Source organism: Camelus dromedarius, chromosome 20 (genome assembly GCF_036321535.1).
Source record: "Camelus dromedarius isolate mCamDro1 chromosome 20, mCamDro1.pat, whole genome shotgun sequence".
Lineage (NCBI taxonomy): Eukaryota > Metazoa > Chordata > Mammalia > Artiodactyla > Camelidae > Camelus > Camelus dromedarius.
In genome coordinates this window covers 34,597,645-34,616,440 of record NC_087455.1, presented here as the reverse complement: position 1 = coordinate 34,616,440, position 18,796 = coordinate 34,597,645, and the positions used below count along the sequence as shown (strand labels likewise).

The window sequence follows — 18,796 nt, the reverse complement described above, 5'->3', positions numbered from 1 at the left end:
TTATATTACCTCATTGAATCTTCAGGGTGCTCCCCCTCCCCTATGGCACAGGCTTTATCACCACAATTTTACAGTTAAGAAAAAGGAGGTTCAGAAAGGTCAAGTAATTCTCTCAGGGTCACACAGCTGGTGAGTGTGTTTGTCCTCTAGCCTAGGAAGGTCTGCCTGCAAAACACTTTCTGCACTGTCTGGGTTTGGCAGGCCACGGGGCAGCACTTCGTGGACATCAGTGATGGGTGTCACTGCAGGTATCAAGCAAAGAGCATTTCTTGGGCAAAAATCCTAACCTTTGAAGTAAATGCGGCAGCAGGACTAGGGTGGGGATGAATACCTGTGACACAAGACAGATGAGTTCAGAAGACAACTTACGCCTCTGTCAGCTTGTCTGGGCAGCAAATCCAGGACAAAAGCATTCAGAAAGCCCAGCAGGGGCTGGTGGGCCATGAGTAAGGAATACATATATTTCACAGCTCCTTTTTCCCACCATCTTAAATCGCTTTTAAATAGATCACAAATGATATTTTTATAGCCAAACGCAGCCCCTTTTCCCCCGTGGCAACTAATGCAGTAAGAGCTCATTTACTTAGCATCTACTGATGAGAAAGTAGGGATACAATAGGATGAGAATTGATGGCTGTAAAGATGAACCAAAGGCAGGGATATCCTAGAGAGGTTTATGACTCATCAAAATGCGATTATATTCCAGAGGCAGAGCGCTAAATATAGCTTATTGAATTAAAATCTTCTGACCACTGTTCAGCTGCACAGGGTGATGTGAAATCTATATAACCAGAATAGTTGATTACCCAGAACACCACACTGGCTTTTCTGCCATTGGATCTAGGTAAACACCGCCTTCACAGTGTATATTTACTCCATTGCACGAAGAGTTGAAGATAGATAAAACCAAACTGGAAAAGAATCTGGTAGAAAATGACCTGGAGAAAACCCTTTCAAAATGTATCATTTCTAGGGAGAAATTAAACTCTACCACCTGGGAGTCTGCAGAGATCCTCCAGCACATCTGGGGAGGCCTCCCAAAGCTATCACCGTGTTTAAGGAAATATATGTGACTTGTTGCAGACACCCAATAATTGCTAAGGGTCCTAAGTGGCAGCTGTTGCTACTATTACCACATTATAGTTATGAACATGATCCTTGCCTTGTAGGTTCTTATAACAGAATTACGTTGGTGGAAACGGGCTTGTATTATCCTATATTTTGTCTTCAGAAGAGGAGTGGATGCGGCTTTGGTCTCAGTTTAAGACTCCCTTGAACATAGTACAATCTAATAATGACCATGCTATTCCCTGTCTTATGCTTTTAATTTATCCCAAATAAGGAAAGAATGAAGATCAGGCACAAGACAAAAAGACTACAGTATTTCTAAAATGTAGAGCCTTCGTGAAAGAAGTGTGACGAGCAGAGTTGTCCAGTGAAGCCCCTGAGCTGACAGAAGCAGAAGAGAACAAAAGGCGCCCTTATTGCCAGAATTAGTCAGGATTCTCCAGAGAAGCAGAACCCATAGAAAGAAGTTTCTTTTAAAGAAAGAAATGCAGTTATAGAGACTGGCAAGTCCAAAATCTGAAGGATGGGTCAGCAGACTGGAGAAGCAGGAAGAGCCAGTGTTGCAGTTTAGGTCCAAGGCCATCGATGACAGAACTCACTCTTGCTGGAGGAAAGATCAGTCTTTTGTTCTATTCGGGCCTTTGACTGGATAAGGCCCACCATGTGGGGGAGGGCGGCCTAGTTACTCGAGTCCACCAATTTAAATGTGAATCGCATCCAAAAACACTCTCACAGAAGCACCAGGATAATGTTTGACCACACATCTGGGCAGTGCAGCCCAGCCAAGTCACAATCTCACCCCCCCCCTTCTCTCTCTCTCTCTCTCTCTCTCTCACACACACACACACACACACACAATAGCAAGATTCATCACAAAGTGAGGAAGGCAGTATCTGGGTCCTACTGCCAAGCACAGGGGTCTTGTAGGGCCCTCCCAAAAGGCCACATGCCTGATGACAGCATCACTGCCTCAGTTCCAAGGTTCGGTTTTATTTCTTCTTCTTTAAAGAGAAAAATTGTCCATTGATCCAGAACACGGGCATTATTCATCTAAGACATTATCTGTAGAAGCTCTGAGGTAAATATTGGTATGTCCCCTTGTCACAGATGAAGAAACCCTTCAGCAAAGTGACTGGCCCAGTATCCATCAGCTAACAGACAGAAGACAGGCCTTCAGCCTCCATATCACTGGTGATTTCTCTTCCTGCTGCCTCAAAGGTAGGGGAAGAAAGAGGATCAGATAAACGCCTGTGATGGGAAGTGTGTGTAATATTTCACGTGCTGTTCTGTGATTGCAACTCTGGTTCGGGGGCTTGTGGGAAGGAATATTCACGCAGATGAACATTCGAGCCTGTCGCCTGCAATCCAGACCTCCTCTTCTAAAGAGATTGAAGGATTCTCCTGGCAGCAAGACACGCCCACAGTTCCCAGACGTTCACATCCTCTCGACCATTGTAACTTGTTGCAGGTTCTTACTGAGGCTCTGGAAAGGCTCTCATCCGGGCCATCTCCCCAGCCTCCTGTTTGCCGGCCCCAGACTTAGACGAACGGTTGAGGTCAGTCTGCGGCAGAGCCAGCCCCAGGAGCCTCTCGCTGAGAGACAGGCAGCCAGTGGCAAGGCTGCTCTTTGATCTCTAGCTGGCCCCTTCTGGACCCCTGGATGACCCACATCAGGGCTTCCTTTGGGAAACCACGTCTTCGGCTCATGCTTGGAACCACCCTTGTTTGTGGCTGGGTGTTTTGAGGGTGGAAACATTGAGTTGGAGGCACATAACAAGAGGATTGTAATAAAATCACTTGTGCTGTTTGCTTTTTGTGTGTTTGTATTTATGTTGGTACTGGGCTAGGAAAGCAGCCTATTTCTTTCTGCTCCCTGTGCACCCCAGGTAACCCTGTTCCTGCTTTCGTCCAGTGCCCGATCTCCAGGAGCACCAGGGGTGGGTAAAAGGCTGAGGGCTTGGCAGAACCACAGGCATGTGGGATGCAGACATGAAAATAACACCCCCATCCGTGGGGTGTGACCCAACCGACACGTCCAGCGCAAGCCGGACCTGCCATGGCCATCTTCTCCTGGGGGTGGCTCAGGAAAACCTGCTGTCCCCTCCACAGTGCCTCTTGCTGCAAATAGTGGGCCAGCGCACATTTGCCAAAGCTCTGCAAACCATGGCAAATGTAAAAACAATGCGAGAGCAGTCAGTCTAAGCCAAGACAGCCATGTGCAAGTGGAAAATTAAGGATGACAAGAGGTAATCCCAGAGAGTCTGATGCAAGGATAATGACTAGAAACCAGGAAAGTGCTTGCCTTAATTTAAAAAAAAAATGTTACTGGCAATAAGGCAATAATTCAGAAAGGATTTCTATTAAGAGAACCCTGCACTGGAAAGAAGTTAATAATGCATTAACTCATTTAGATCTCAAAGTGACATTATGAGCCTACTACATACTTTCATTGTCACCGCCATCTTCTGGATAAGGAAACAAGCCCAGAGAAGGTCAAAAAACTCACACAAAGTAACACTATTAGTAAAGTGATACCACCAGGATTTGAACCCAGGAAGTTTGACTCCCGACTCTTAAGAACTTAACCACTTTACTACACGGCATTCTAACTTTATAAATTTTTTTAAGCTTATGAGACATTAATAGGGCTGTTAGGATTTATCTTTTTTATTCCATCTTATTTTGTATAACAATATCACATACACTGATTTATAATAGAGACAATAATAAAGTTGTGTATTTTCTAAATATTTTATAATTGGGACTTTTTTTTTTCCCCAGCAAGTAAGATCTTGCTCATGTTCCTTCCCCCAGAATTTTCCATATATGGGACTTGTACTGGCCTGGAAAGGTTTTAACCCAAATTGGTTCTTTAAAATATGAGATCACAGTGCTCATTACCCTACACTGTGTTGTCTCTTTTGGGTCACACTGAGTTTTAGCTTCTTTCAAGAATGATTTCACTGCATCAAAATTTAAAACCTTAAATTGAGCTCTAATTTATTTCCACATATCAGTGAGTAAGATGAGAGGAAACTGAAGTGATCTGTGTTTTCTGATTTTTGGCTTTTGGAAGGATTTTTTTTTTTTGTCTTTTTTTTTTTTTAACTTAGTCTTCCTAAAATCATACCGTGAAGATAACCTCATTCTGCATCAGCAGATAAGTGAGCAATCTGTCTCCAAGTGAATAGAAATCTTAGAGCTGAGTTTTTTTGTTTTTTAAGTCATTCCAATGTTTCCAATGCCTTTAACAGTCCCTATGGTGTCACAGGCTGTGTGGTGACCTACCTCTTCATTTAGTTGCTGTGACATTGTAACTTCTTTAAGACTCGGTTTTCTCAACTACAGAATGGAGCCAATAATCCCTACATCTTGAATTGTGAGATATAACCGAGGCAGTAAAGATAAAGACCCAACACAAGCTTGGCACAAGGAAGGATGCAAGGACAGCTAAGAGCCCCCTGACTCCCCCTCGTCTGAGCTCTCCCAGTTCTCCCTCTCTCACGAGGCATGTGACTTTGGATATGCTTCATTCATCTAAGATTTCTGTTTCTTGGATGTGTGCCTGGGTATCAAAGGGTCCTGCTGACTCTCTCTGTAACTCCAAGATGCCCTCTGCCCACCCACCACCTACTCTGTGTGCTGGCTACCTCCCATCATCCAGGCTGGTGCTCAGTCCCGGTCCAGGCTCCTGGCAGATTTTTGCATCCTCGCTCACATCTGTTATCTCCAGGACATCTGAAACGAGCTAAATGTGCCAGTTATGCACTACTCAAGTAATTGCACAAATCTGAAGCTGCCTCCATTAAAATGAATGTTTGGGCTGAAGAAAACTTCATCTTGGAAAAGAAAGAAGATTCCCAAGTTTGCCAGAGAATTTTCTTAATGCAGCGACTAACCTAGACTTGGCAGAACTGGGGGCTCCCCCAAAGCAGTGACAGTGTCTTTCTTCTGCACCCTCCCAGCAGCAGTGTGCTCCAGTATAGCCACACCACCACCTCTCTCCATCCACTGTCACCATATTTGATTTGGAAACGGGACAAAAGAGAAATCAAACTGAGGGTGAGCTCAATAAACTATGGGGTGCTGACTGAATAAGACCATAATTAATTACACACCCATCTTTTACTGAACACTTACTCTGTGTCCAAGTTCAATCAGTAAGATGTTTAATCCCCACAACAATCCTGTGAGGTAAGTAGATACTCATGAAATAAGAATTTTAATTTTCCTCGTTTTACAGATGAGGAAACTGAAGCAGAGAGAGGGGCAGTGGTCTGACTTCAGAGTCCACGTCCCTTACCACACACTGTATATCACCCGTGATGGCAGCAGTAACAGTGACGGTGGCTTGTATTTAGTGACTGCCTCAATGCACATTTAGCGATACCACACAAATGAAATACGAAGAGGGAATTTGCTCATTAAAAGACAAAAAACCCAGCTTCAAAGATGCCCATGTTTTAATGAAGGAGCAAAATTCATCCCAGAGATACATGGTGCTTTTGTTTATTCCAGTGATTTTCAACTCTAGCTACATATTAGAACCACTTGGAGAGGTTTTTTTTTTTTTAATACCAGCATCCAAAACTTACCCCAGACCTGGAGGCGGGACCCAGACATCAGTAATTTTTTAAAGCTTTGCAGGTGACTCTGACGCAGGTTGAGAACCACTGGTATACTTTAATCAACATACGTAGGACCATTTTTGGTGAGAACATGGTTGGAAAGAAAAGCATTGTCAACAGCAACAACAAAAAAAAAACATTCTGCACAATAGTTACAAGAAGCTGGAGTCTTCTTCAAATAGGAAGAAGAGTTGCGGAACCTAGAAAAGGGAAAAGAGAATGTTTGGAAGGAGATCCATACAGTCCAGGAGGAGAGACTGAAGATCCAAAAACAAGATGACAGGAAAGACCCTCGGGGAAAAGATGAAGTGGGAGCATACGAAACATGGATACAACAACACTTGACTCTTCCCTGTATCCACACCTGCTGCTGTGGGACTTCGCAGCTCCTCACATCCAAAAGTAGACTCCTTTTCCCCTCCTCTTGAATCTGGGCTGATTCTATGAGTTGCTCTGACCACAGAATGAAGTAGAAGTAATGGAGTGCCAATTCTAAGCCTACATCTCAGAGACCTAGCATACTTCCACTCACCTGCCATATGAACAAGTCTGGGCTTATCTGCTGCAAGTCGAGAAACCACATAAAACAGAGCCTAAGTGTCCCAGCCAAGCCCCCAGATGTGAGAGTTTGGCCAAGATCAGCAAACTGACCACAGCTAACTGATGAGCCATGGGAGAGTCCGGCTGAAACAAGAAGGATCACATTGTGGATCCTCAATTGCTGATGCACAGAATTGTGACCACTACATTTGGGGCTAGTTTGTTATGCAGCAATAGCTAACTGATACAGATGACTAGTGAGATGGCCTGTGGAATGTCTGAGAGACATCAGAAGGGTAACACCTAATACTCAGTTTTAGGTTGTTGTCTGAACTCTGCTATAAACCCTCTTGAATCCTTCTTCCAACAAGGCCCAAATCTTCAGTGAGCACAACCACCTTGGCTACTGATACTTTTCTAATGAAGAAAGGGGATGCAGGGCAGCAAGTAACAGGAGGGCAGCTGTAGCAGGAAAGATGCAGAAGTAGCTTGAAAATTCCTCAGAGGCAGGAAATCAGAGTGCGAGATCATCAGGAGGAAAACAAACCCTCCCAAGGATTCTGAGACCCCTGAAGAAGGGGACATGGGACGAGCCCCAGCGTGTGGAGTGGACCTCAGGTAAGGTTTTCAGGATATAAAGGAAAAGGTCTCAGGCTGGATGGCTCAGGACACACCTGCAGCAGACCTTTGGGTATGCTGACATCATTCCATTTGATCCCCACAAGGATATCCCGAACAGGGAAGTATTTATCACCCTCACATTATAAGAGTCAGGATCAGAAGATGAAATAACCTCCCCAAGATGACTCACCAGGGAAGTGGTGGAACCGGGGCTGTCTGACTCATGCTTGCTGAGTAAATCTGATTAGGAGGTAGGAGCTCTGAAGCCTTCTTCCTGAAACTCCAAACTCCCAGACCTTCCAGGTTGTGGCTTCCCACTGTACCCTGGCCTTATTTGAATAAAGTGACCCCAGATCCCCAGATCCAAATCCTGGCATCCCGTTCAAATGCCATCCCAACCCACCGCGTAGGACTTTTCACTCTAGTGAGTAATTCCATCAGTTTCCATCAACCCGGCAACCCTGTTTTCAACCAGAGCCAGGGTTTCTGGGTTCCTAGGACCACCTCGCCTTCCCCCACCTGGCAGTACTGGGCCCTCAGATCAGAAGACCAGCCCGGGTTCACATTAGCATCCGCTGCTCAATGCAATGATCCAATCCCGCCCCAAGACGTGGCGCTTCTCCCCAGAGCCCGCCTTGCCTGCAAAGCCCTGAGCAAGCGACACGGCAGCTGGCGCATGCGCTGACCCTCCGCGTGCGGCAGGGGAGGGGAGAATCAAGACTCGAGCATCATGAGGCTGGGGGTCGCAGGGAACGTCAGGAACCCATGGCTTGTGTTCCTGCCTCTCTCCCTCTGCCACTGCAGGGTCAAAAACATCTCTGTATGCTGGGAATTTTCCCCTAAAAAATTACGCTTTCTTTAAAAAAACAAAACTGTGCCACCTGCTTTTGCTTTCAAATTGATTAAAAAAAAAAAAGCCTTGATTTTACCTCCCCAGGTCTCCAGGGGTTGGGAACGAGGACAATTAAGCTCATTATTCCCCCCATCTGCTCAGGTTGCACATCTCACAAATACACTGTCCATTTTGGCAGGACCCTGAGCCGCACCTCCCTCCCGCCCTGGCAGAGAACGTAATCCTTACAGCGGGAGCAGTGCTTTGCCGCAGGAGATCAGCAGGTCAGATAAAAATTAATTGAATGTGAAGCACCTTCTCTTCATGCTAATTGCAAACCCAGCTTGGAGTCTCACATTTGTAAGAAGCTTTTATCATAATTAATCATGTATTTTATGGAAGGGCGGCTCTGGTGACAGCTTGGTCCAGGTCCCTGGATTTCCGGGCCTGCCTGTGAGTCCATGGTGACTCACAGATGCATGCCTCATGCCCACCTCCCTGGAGGCCATGACCTTCGTCCCTGAGCATCTGTCACCCGAGGATGACTTCAGCGTCCATCTGAGCCACCTCTTCCGGGGCCCACAGCTTTCAGATTCATCTCCCAGCTGCTCTTACTCCTCTGGGCTGCTAGCTACCTTAAAAGGGCCCCCTGCAGGCCCTGCACATCCCACACACTTTCTGTTGCTAACAGATGAGTCTAAGTTTATCATGGCTGCCTGAAGGATAATTAAAATCCCAGCCTGGAGGGTCAGCTATCCATCGGCAATTAGGACATCAGTTACTAGCCCCCCACCCCTCAGACCCATCTGGGCTTCACTCACACACAGCGAACTCCACCTTACTTTGAACGCTGCAAGACTGGGAAATTACAGGGTGGCAGGAAGGGGAAAGGGGACAGTGGGCCACAGAGGTAGGGGCCCAGGAGGTTCGGAGTTTGAATCCTGCCCGGTGGCCCTCTAGCCGAATAGCCTTGGGCAAGTTATTTAAGCTCTTCAAGCCTGAGGCTCCTCCTTCGTTGAGCGGAGACAGGGCTACCTGCCTCCCCGAGTTGTTGTCAATGAGAGGCTGCTGTCAATAAGATAAGGTACCTAAAAACAAACTACTCGTGCGCCAAAGCTGTGGGCCAGCTCGTTGCCCTGCCCTCCAGAACCAGGTCGGGGCTTCAGGCCCAACTTCATCTGCCAACGCTTAGTGAGGTGAGCTGGTTCTGTCCCCTTTAAGCCCACATTCCCCATCTGCACCCCACTGTTTTTCAGCCTTCCCTTGATGACATGAGGTTAAGTGGAAGCCCTGAGATGGAGGCACTGCCCAGCCAGAGGTTAATTTGTCCTCAGTGTGCTGGGCAAAGGGAGTACCACAGGCAGGCTGCAGGAAGAGGGAAGGCCTTTTGAGGGGCCCGATGGGGAGGAGGAGGGAGCCCAGGATGGCAGGCATAGGGGGAGAGGCAGGGCCTCAACCCCCAGAAGCATCTGCCCCAGCCAGTCCCCATCACCCCTTCTGGAAAATGACTGGGAGCTCCTGCCTTTCTACGGTATCCTACTGGGGACTCTGGGTCTGAGACCTTGGATATTTTGGGGCCTTGAAGTCTGTTATATTTCTGCATGAAGGCCCCAACCTCAGAGCCTTCAACCCAGGCAGAGGCACTGACCAAGGCCTCTTCACAGCCAGCCTCCTCAGGTCCTCTGACTACCTCACCTTCCTCCAGGGGGAGCCAGGGAGGACCTGCCAGAGACACGACCCTCAGCTCTCCAGGACAGAACAGGGTCCAGTGTCCCCCCAGTCCTCTCTCCATGATCCCAGAAGTGCAGTGTAGCAGCCCCAGACAGACCTGGGATCAAATGCCACTGACAAGCTGTGTGACTCTGTGTAAGGTTCTCAACTTCTCTGAGCCCCCGTTTCCTCCTCTGTAAAATGACAGTAATAGTAGTACCTGGTGACGTTGCTGCGAGATTTCCACGAGATAAGGTGTGTAGCATGACTCAGAGGAAGCGCTTGGCGAATGATAGCTCTGATTTCACTGGGTGGGAAAATCTGGGAGAGAGCAGAGTCACAGCCAGCAAGGTACAGAGCAGAGAGTGCAGGACAAGGAATCAGAAAATCGGGGCTCAAATCCAGTTCTGCTGCTTCATGGCCGTGTCTTAGACAAGTCACTGGACCCCGACACAGTGGGAAGGGTGACACGTCTCACAGCGCCGTCCTGAAGGTGCGTGTGAAAGCACAGTGTTCGAGAGCCGCCGTGAGTGGGCATGGTTTGTAGGTTCAGAGGATGCCGGAGCATCAGGAGACCTTGGAAACTGTCATCACAAGGGCATATATCAGGCTTTATTTAATGTCACGTCCCTCCAGCACAGAGGGTGATGCATAATTAAAGCTCAGTAAATGTTTATTTTTGACTTAATAGATTTAGCCCAACCCTCTTCACTTTCTAGAGGGAAAAATCCTCTAGCGTGGAAGTGACGAGACACCAGCAGAAGAGCTGAGGCTGGTCCCAGCCTCCAGGGTCCTGCCTCCTGGTTCATGTTCTAAAAAACACCATCTTCAGTGTCAGAAGCATCCCCACTGCCCATTCTCATTGGTCCCACCTCACTGCACGTGGTGGCTGAGGGTCATTCACCCCCAAACCTGACCCTGTGGGAAGCAAGACTAGTCCAAGCCTTGAGAGGCTCCCAGCAAAGCCCTAACTGCCCCCTCACAAAACCTGCCCTCAGGGGACCCCGGGTCCTGGGGTCCTGGTGGACAGTCATTCATTTCTTGAACACCTGGATTTGTGAAGGGATAGAAATACGGATACCTGCATGGGATTTGGAGAAGAAGGAAGACGGGGTGCTGGTAACAAAATAAACAGGTGCCCATTGTGAAAGTCACAGAAGATCCCCAGATCACTGACAGATTCACCACTCTGCCCTGGGGAAGACAAGCCGTGCCCATGAACACAGCCCCTGCTCAGCCCCCGTGTCTGTCTGCAACCTTGCCCTTCAGGCTGGCGTCCTGTCAGACACCAGGAGTTGGCAAACCAGGCACCAGGCCAGGGTCTTGCCAATACGTGCCGGGCTACAAAAGCCAGACTCTGTGTTTACGGGGATTTCCAAAATACAGCTGTACAGAGGTGAGTCATGGTGCCTTTAACGAGGACGTGGACATTGACCCACACCGGCTGTCCATTTGGTGTCCATTTTTGGAAGCTGGGGGACCCTCTATGGCATTTCAAAAGGCTGAGCTCCTTCTACCCCTCAGAAGCCTCATCAGGCCTCTGTCCCAAGGTCTAGGCCAGTGCCTGCTGGAGCAGACTGTCCTGAGAGGTTATGCTGGGCTCCACTCTGGAACTGAAGCAGAACCCTCTGGAGACAGGGCCCTGGGATCTGCAAGATCCACAGGGGACCAAAGTCTGATTACTGGGCTGCACTCCCCTCACGCCGAGTGCTGGTGCTGGATCCCTAAGTGCCAGAGGAAGAGGACGTGGAGGTGATGGTGCTTTGAAGTAGGACAGAGAAATGATTCGATGTCAAATAGGGATGGAGCCCCAGAGCCTGGGGAGGGGCTGGCGCTTCTGCAGGGCTACCCAGGCTGCCACTGTGCCACCCCCCGGGCAAGAGGACTTGAATTTGGGTTTGGCTTCGCGGGTACCTGCAGAGGTGGGATTCTAAGAGATTAGGAAAGCCACACTGAGGGCCCCATGCCGAGCACGAGGTCAGGGGAGAAGAGCACTGTGGGGGGCATCTCAGGAACCCACCCAGAGTGTCAGTGCCCAGTACACAAGGGACCAGACCCTAGTGGGGCTACTGTGCCTCCGAAAGCATAATAGTGGTGAAGGTAACCACTGCCTCAAGGCCAGCTGTTTGGACCTTGAATAAGTCCCATATCGTCATGAATAATCCAAAGGAGTGGATGTCTCCCAAAAAGATCATACCTAAAAGAAGGGCTGGAGAAAGGCTGGACTAAGATTTAATTTTATTAAAAACTAAACATGTCATTTCTCGTATCTCAGTGTCACAGAGATACTTGTTCCCAACACATAGATAATACGCATACAAAAAAATTCATGAACTATATTTCTGCTTCTGTGAGGTTATCACTAAAGCTGTGAGTTTATGAACGAGGATTGACTGGAATCTGACCCCTAGCTTCCCAGCACCAACTTGGGGAGCTCAGACCCACTTTGGCTTATCGCGTGGATCTATGTGACATGTGTCCTTGCCCTTTATGTAAGCTGTGTCTAATGTTCACACTGAAGAGAAGAGTCAACCAGGATTGAACTTGCTATGGTACAAGTACAGAGTTCTTTTTATCAGCACGTAAGAACGTTCCCCAAAACACATTCTGTGGAATATTAATCCTGTAAGCTGCACCTGGGAGTATCTTGGACACACAGGTAGGGGAAACACTGCATTCTCTACTCCCGCCTACTTGGAATTCACAATGCATCTTCAATCATCATCTGAGAAAGTTTTCAGTGAAGAAAAGTAGCCGGGCATTTATTGTCTGGCCTGCCCAGTACCCCTGCCCCCTCCACGTGTAACAACATTCTGGTTTTCCTTTGGGGAACTACTTCCTGCCTCCTTTCCTCCCTCCCACCCCAGCCCTGCATTTCACGTGGTCTTGTTTGTTGAAACAATTCAGTGACAATTGCTGCCTCATCCTCAACACACACACACTTCCACATACAGGCTTCCCAGCTAAATATGACAGCTAGGGCAGTACACACACAAGACTGTTGGAGCTAAGTCTCTCAGAGCACAGCATCATTAGAAACAGTCTGTGAATTCCCGTTACTAAGATTCCTAAATCCTTGCCATATTCTGTACGTTCAGAGATTTTACCTTTCATAGTATCCCTTGGTCCCCATGAACTATATAGAATTATTCCGATAATTAGCCAAGCTTAGTTTCTGTTGCTTCTAACCAATGAACTCTTGGTGATGCCAGAAACCAGTTTCCCACATGCAAAGAAATGAAGTTGTAGCCTTACCTTACACCACATACAAAAATTAACTCAAAATAGATCAAGGACGCAAACACAAGGGTTAAAAATATAAAACTCTTAGAAGAAAACACAGAAGAAAAAGTTTCCTAACATTGGGTTTAGCAAGGATTTTGAAACCGAGGGCAGTCATCAGTTAGATCTCTTCAATCATAACTTGCTTAATAAATAGTATCCTGAACTTGCCTTCACCGATCAAGCTCACCTTAATTGTTCTTGCAAATTGCATGAGCTCCGAGCTTCATGGAGTTTAGACAATATATCACAAGACTCCTTTAGCTGTCCCCTACAGACAACACCTCTGATGTATGGGTCTCTACAGCAACAGTTGCTAAAGTCATTTCTCAGGAACGCAGAGCTAGTCTTGCCCAGATCAAACAGACTGAGACGACCAAGCATCCAACAGGGCTTGGGTGAGTGTCCGATGGATGACCTTTTGACCTCAGAGGGCCAAAAACTCCACCCTTGGATCACGCTAATGCTGCCTTTTTCTGTGCATGCATCCCATGAAGTATAACTCAGATACGCCACAGAGCACCAATTACTTTACCTTTTCCTTGCCTCCAGTCGTCTTTCCCATCCCTCAGACCAGGTCACTTCCTCACCCCACAGATAACCCGAGGCCCTCGTCTTCAGGGAGGCGGATGTGAGACTTACTCCCCTGTGTCCTCACTTGACTGCCCTGTGAATAAACCCCTTCTCTGCGGCAAACCTCTCCATTCAGCACTTGGCTTGCTTCGTGTCAGGGAAACGAAACTGGTTCAGTAACAATTTCTCGGATATGATGCCAAAAACACAGGCAACAAAAGAAAAAGTAGATAAACTGCACTTCATCAAAATTTAAAATGTTTGGGTATCAAAGGACACTAGAAGCAAACTGAAAAGACAACCCACAGAATGGGAGAAAATATTTGCAAATCATTTGTCTAATGAAAGATTAATACCCAGAATATATAAAGAACTCCTGCATCTCAACAACATCAAAAAAATAACCCAATTTAAAAATCAGCAAAGGACTTGAATAGACATTCCTCCAAAGAAAGTATATAAGTGACCAGTAAGCACATGAAAAGACACTCAACACCCCTAATCATTAGGAATTTGCAGATCAAACCACAGTGAGACACTACTTCACACCCAGAAGGGACGGCTAGCATCCAGAACACAGAATATAAAAATTCTGCTGGTGGGAATGTAAAATGGGCAGCCACTGTGGAAAACGGCATGAAGATTTCTCAAAAAGTTAAAAATAGAATTACCAAAAGATCCAGCAATTCCCATTTCTGGGTATATTCTCAAACAAATTGAAAACAGGGACTCTAAGACATTTGTACACCCATATTCATGACAGTGTCTTCTATAATAATAGAAAGGCACAAGCAATCCAAGTGTCTATTGATAGATGAAGGGATAAACAAAATGGGGACTACATTTGTGGATACATGCAACGGGATACTACTCAGCCTTAAAAAGCAATGGAATTCTGACACATGATACAATGTGGATGACTCCTGAAGCCATTATGCTAAGTGAAGCAAGCCAATCACCAAAGGACAAAGATTACCTACAAAGAGAAAAAGAGTTCTGGAGATGGAAAACAGCCATCGCGACACAAAGTGCTTAATGCCACTGAACTCTACACTTAAAAATGGTTAGAATGGTAAATTTATGTTATGTATATTTTATTACATTTTTTTAAAAGAAGCTCATTTCATTTTCTATAACCTAATTTTCCCAGAATGCATTTAATCATGGAATTCTCCCTTTTCACCATAACTCACTTGAGTATCACAGAGAACAAGGGATCCAGAGAACACACTTTGGGAAAGGTTTGGCACATGACATTGAGGCTGGACTTTCAAGGATAAACTCTCATGTTGCAGTAGGGCAAGGGTCTCAGCTAACATGGGAAAGAAACACATGGGGCCAGGCAACTAGGGAAGGAAGATGCCTGTGTCTCACTCAATAAACGAGGATTAAGAGGGAAAACACTAAATTGCAGAGAGCAGAGGAGGAATATTCTTCTCTGGGGTGTGATTTCAAGATATCTAGGAGATAGTTCCCATGGGGGGAAACTTCTTTTGGAGTACTCTTTTGGAAGCAAGCTTGGAAGCTTGGAAACAAGAAATCCAGGCAAGAAGTTTGAGGCAATATGCCCCCAACATACACCCCCAGGGACTGGGGGCCAATCCCCTCCACCATTATAGACCACACTGTTGACACGCAGAATGCAGGCTGCTTAGCAACCTCAGAGCTTAATAAAGGCTTGTTGAAATTTTTAGCCTGTTCTCAGCCACGAAGGGGAACTCCTTTGGCAAAGATTTTGGTCCACCCTTTGGCCAGGGCATTCAGGCTGGATTACCCAAGAGAATGGCATTGACTACCCAAGGGGAAGATGACAATTTAGGACAACAGAGTAGGACAGTCCCTTGTTACAGAGCCCCTCCTTACTTCCAGACATTCCTCCTAGAACTAGCCTCTGAAGGCTCTTGGTTTTCATTTGAATAAAGAAACTAATTAAATATCACTAAAAGTTTCTGAGCTTCCTTCAGGTGCCAGGCAATGCACTTTTTATGCCCTTTCTCATTATTTCCTGTTAAAAGCCTAAGAAGTAGATAACCTTAATTTCTTTCTTCAAATGAAAAAAGTGAGCCTGAGAGAAACTGTTACCTGCCCATGTCACCTAGCTGGGAATGGGCAGAGCCAGGCTTCAAACCCAGGCAGCTGGACTCCAGAACCCCGCCTCTCCTCGTGGCCACTTCATCTCATCTTTTCAGCCACCCTCTCACACAGCTGCACAGTCTGCATCCTCCTTCTCAGTCACCAAGGAGGTGGATTGTGTGTGTCCACTTCCGTCTTCTTTCCTATACTCACAATTATAACCAGAAGCACCTGTGAAACCCTGGGGTCCTGTTTATCTGTTGGGTGGGGAGCACCGTTCCGCACAAAAGCAGGGGACTGGACAAGGTCACTATCAATCTGATTGTTTTTATGAGTCAAATGTCCTCATTTTCAACACCTAAAATAGCATTTCTCATTGCCCAGTCTGTACAGAGATTCTCAAAGACACAATAAAGAAAATCAAATTACAAGTTCACTTCCTTTGCTGCCAGAGGAGACCGGGTTTGGCATTTCCCTAACTGCTAACATTTTTTAACTGGCTTTAGACTTTCCAAGGGACAGTGATCAAGACCAGTCCAGTAATGTCAACAAAGCACGTAAGTGTCTACACGGGGGACGGGGGGGGGGATCCAGGTGTGCGCTGGGGGCGGACACCGAGAGACCTACCTACTGCGTAAGATCTTCTCCACGTGCCAGTCTGACCTACACCAGTTATTGTCCCTCCAACACTGTTGAAGCCACCGATGTGCAAACAAGCCCTAATGCCGCCTCACATGTGCATGGCACTTTAACAACCCTGTAGAGATTTGACTATCGTTAGAGATTACATAGCACCTGTACTTATACCGTCAGCTTAAAAACACTGCGAAGTTGGTATCATTTTTCTTACTTTATATACGAGGATTTTAAGGCTCACTATTAATTAGCAAAGCCAGGATTTGCATCCAAGGCTTTTAACTCCAAGCTCGGCGTTCTCTGGATGTGAGATACTGGCACTTACCAATCCCTCTTACACAGTTCCTTCGCCTGGCAGAAGCCTGCGCCGGGCAGGGTTAGGAAGAGTCGAGATGGTGCTGCGCACGGAGGGGCAAGACCCAGGCGGGACGAGACGCAGGCGGGGCGACTGAAGCGCTCCTCTCGCGAGAGCTGGGGGACGGTGGCGGGAGGGGTGGGCGGCAGCTGCCCGAGCGCCGTAGCGCCCCCAGGCGGCAGAGCCTTATTCTCGCGGGAAGGGCACTGAACTGGGATCTGGGATTCTCTTTGTGCAAAAAGGAGGAGGTCCTCTCAAGCTCTGAACTGGACTCGTGTCCCGGAGCGCACAGGGCGCCATGTCCTGCCGTGGGACCAGGAGCGCTCAGTACGCATTAGTGTCTGGAGTTCAGCAAGCACCTCGAGGGTGGCTGCCTCTCCATCCCTTTTATTTGGCCAAGTGACCTCCGGGAGGCCTTAAACTGACCCGAGCCCAGGCCTGCAAGTGCAGGCCCTCGATGACAGCCCGCGGAGTCACAAGCAAACGTAAGTTCCAGATCGGACCTTCCCAGCGGCCCTTGTGAGCAGTCTCCTGCACACCCCTTAGGTAAGACCCTACTCTTCTGTTTGAATTGACCAATCTGGCCTTACTCCAGGAACCCCAAAGCTCTCCATCCTCGGACCCTAATAAAGCCGTGTGCCCAGGGTCCTGCTGCCCTCTCTGGCCCTCCCCGTGCGGCCCCTCAGGGCATGCCATGCCACGTGCCTCCTCCAGGACCTGTGAGTAATAAACGTCTCTGTTTCCGTTCCTCTCGTGGTCCGTTGTTGACTGGGGCTCACCATCCAGCACAGTTAACAAAGTTACAACCATCAGGTACTACCATCCTTGCAGACAACATTGTCCTGGCCGTGACTCAGATAACGCACACAGGGCAGTTAAGACGTGCCCTCCCCCAGCCCTGGGTGACACTGTACACGCGGTGACCGCTCAGCCACGGGCCTGTTTCCCGGGGTCGCATGGTGTTGCAGGTTCTGATCTGGAAGACATCTGGAGGCCTTGTTTTCACTTTTTTTTCCCCCACCTCAGCTCAGAACTACTTTTTGCCCAGTCATTCCTCAGATAATCCCAGCTCCTCGCACTGCTGTTTCCAAATACTGGAACACAGGATGGCCAGCCACCAGCTCTATCTTATAATCAAACAGATGAATCACAGGCAATTTCCTTTGGATTTTTAAAAATAGGATTTCCACCCCTACATCATTGCTTGTCCGGCCTAATGTTTACAAAAAAAGAAAGAAACTACTGCTTCAAGCATATCTGATTTTTTGTTTTGTTTTGTTTTCTTATTCTTTTTCATTAAAGATTATTACAAGATATTGAACATAGTTCTCTGTGCTATACAAAAGAAACTTTTTTAAAATCTATTTTTATATAGAGTGGTCAGCATTTGTAAATCTCAAACTCCCAAATTTATCCCTTCCCACCCTCTTTTCCCCGGTAACCATAGATTGTTTACTATGTCTGCAAGTCTGTTTCTGTTTTGTAGATGAGTTCATAGTATCCTTTTATTTCTTTTTCTCTTTTTAGATTCCGCATATGAGTGATATCATATGGTATTTTTCTTTCTCCTTCTGGCTGGCTTACTTCACTTAGAATGACAATCTCTAGGTCCATCCATGTTGCTGCAAATGGCATTATTCTACTCATTTTTATGGCTGAGTAGTATTCCATTGTATAAATGATTGTTTTTTAATCAGATGAAAGCTGAGTGTTGAGTGGTGCTCCTCAGAGCTCTGTGACTTTCCCATTTTATGGTATTAGCAACTTGCTCTTTTTTTTAAATTAGGTTTGTTTTTTTAATGGAGGTACAAGGGATTGAACCCAGGACTTTGTGTGTGCTAAGTGTGTGCTGTACCACTGAGCTAAAGCCTTCCCCCCCACAACTTGCTATTCTTTGTGTCTGTGGTACCCCTGAAAGTTGGATTTTGCAAACATTCACGTGAAGGGTATATTTCCCTCATCAGATATTTATTTTAAAACATCTGCCATTGGTATTACAATTATTCTTTATCTTTAAATGAGGCTGGTGTAAATGTGTGTGTGTACATATACAAGCATATGTAGGTAGGTAGGTATAAGTGTACGTGTATATAAATAAAATTGCAAATACCATTCAAGAAATTGTCCTCCAAAACTGTTTAAAATTGTCCACAAAGCAGTCGGATTTCTGCAAGTCAGACACTGGCCTTGGGGCCTCTGGGTGATGGCAGAGCGAGTAAATCTCAGGCCGCCTGAACTTTCATGTTTCTAAAAGCCTGACAGTAACAGACTGATAGACATAGAATACAAACTTGTGGTTGCCAAGGGGGAAGGGGGTGGGAAGGGACAGACTGAGAGTTCAAAATTTGTAGGTACTGACAGGCATATGTAGAATAGATAAACAAGATTATACTGCATAGCACAGGGAAATATACACAAGATCTTGTGGTAGCTCACAGCGAAAAAAAATGTGACAGTGAATATATGTATGTTCATGTA

General features: G+C 46.7%; 1 protein-coding gene across 2 annotated transcripts in view; it reads right to left on the bottom strand.

Moving 5' to 3' along the window:
• Nucleotides 1-13,336, bottom strand: part of CDH17 (cadherin 17) — a 91,155-nt gene extending 77,819 nt beyond the window's left edge. For both annotated transcript variants that reach the window (XM_031439328.2, XM_010976007.3), the window contains exon 1: nt 13,217-13,336. The gene's annotated coding sequence lies outside the window, so the exon portion shown is untranslated. The remainder of the gene's footprint in view (nt 1-13,216) is intronic.
• Nucleotides 13,337-18,796: the final 5,460 nt, after the last annotated feature.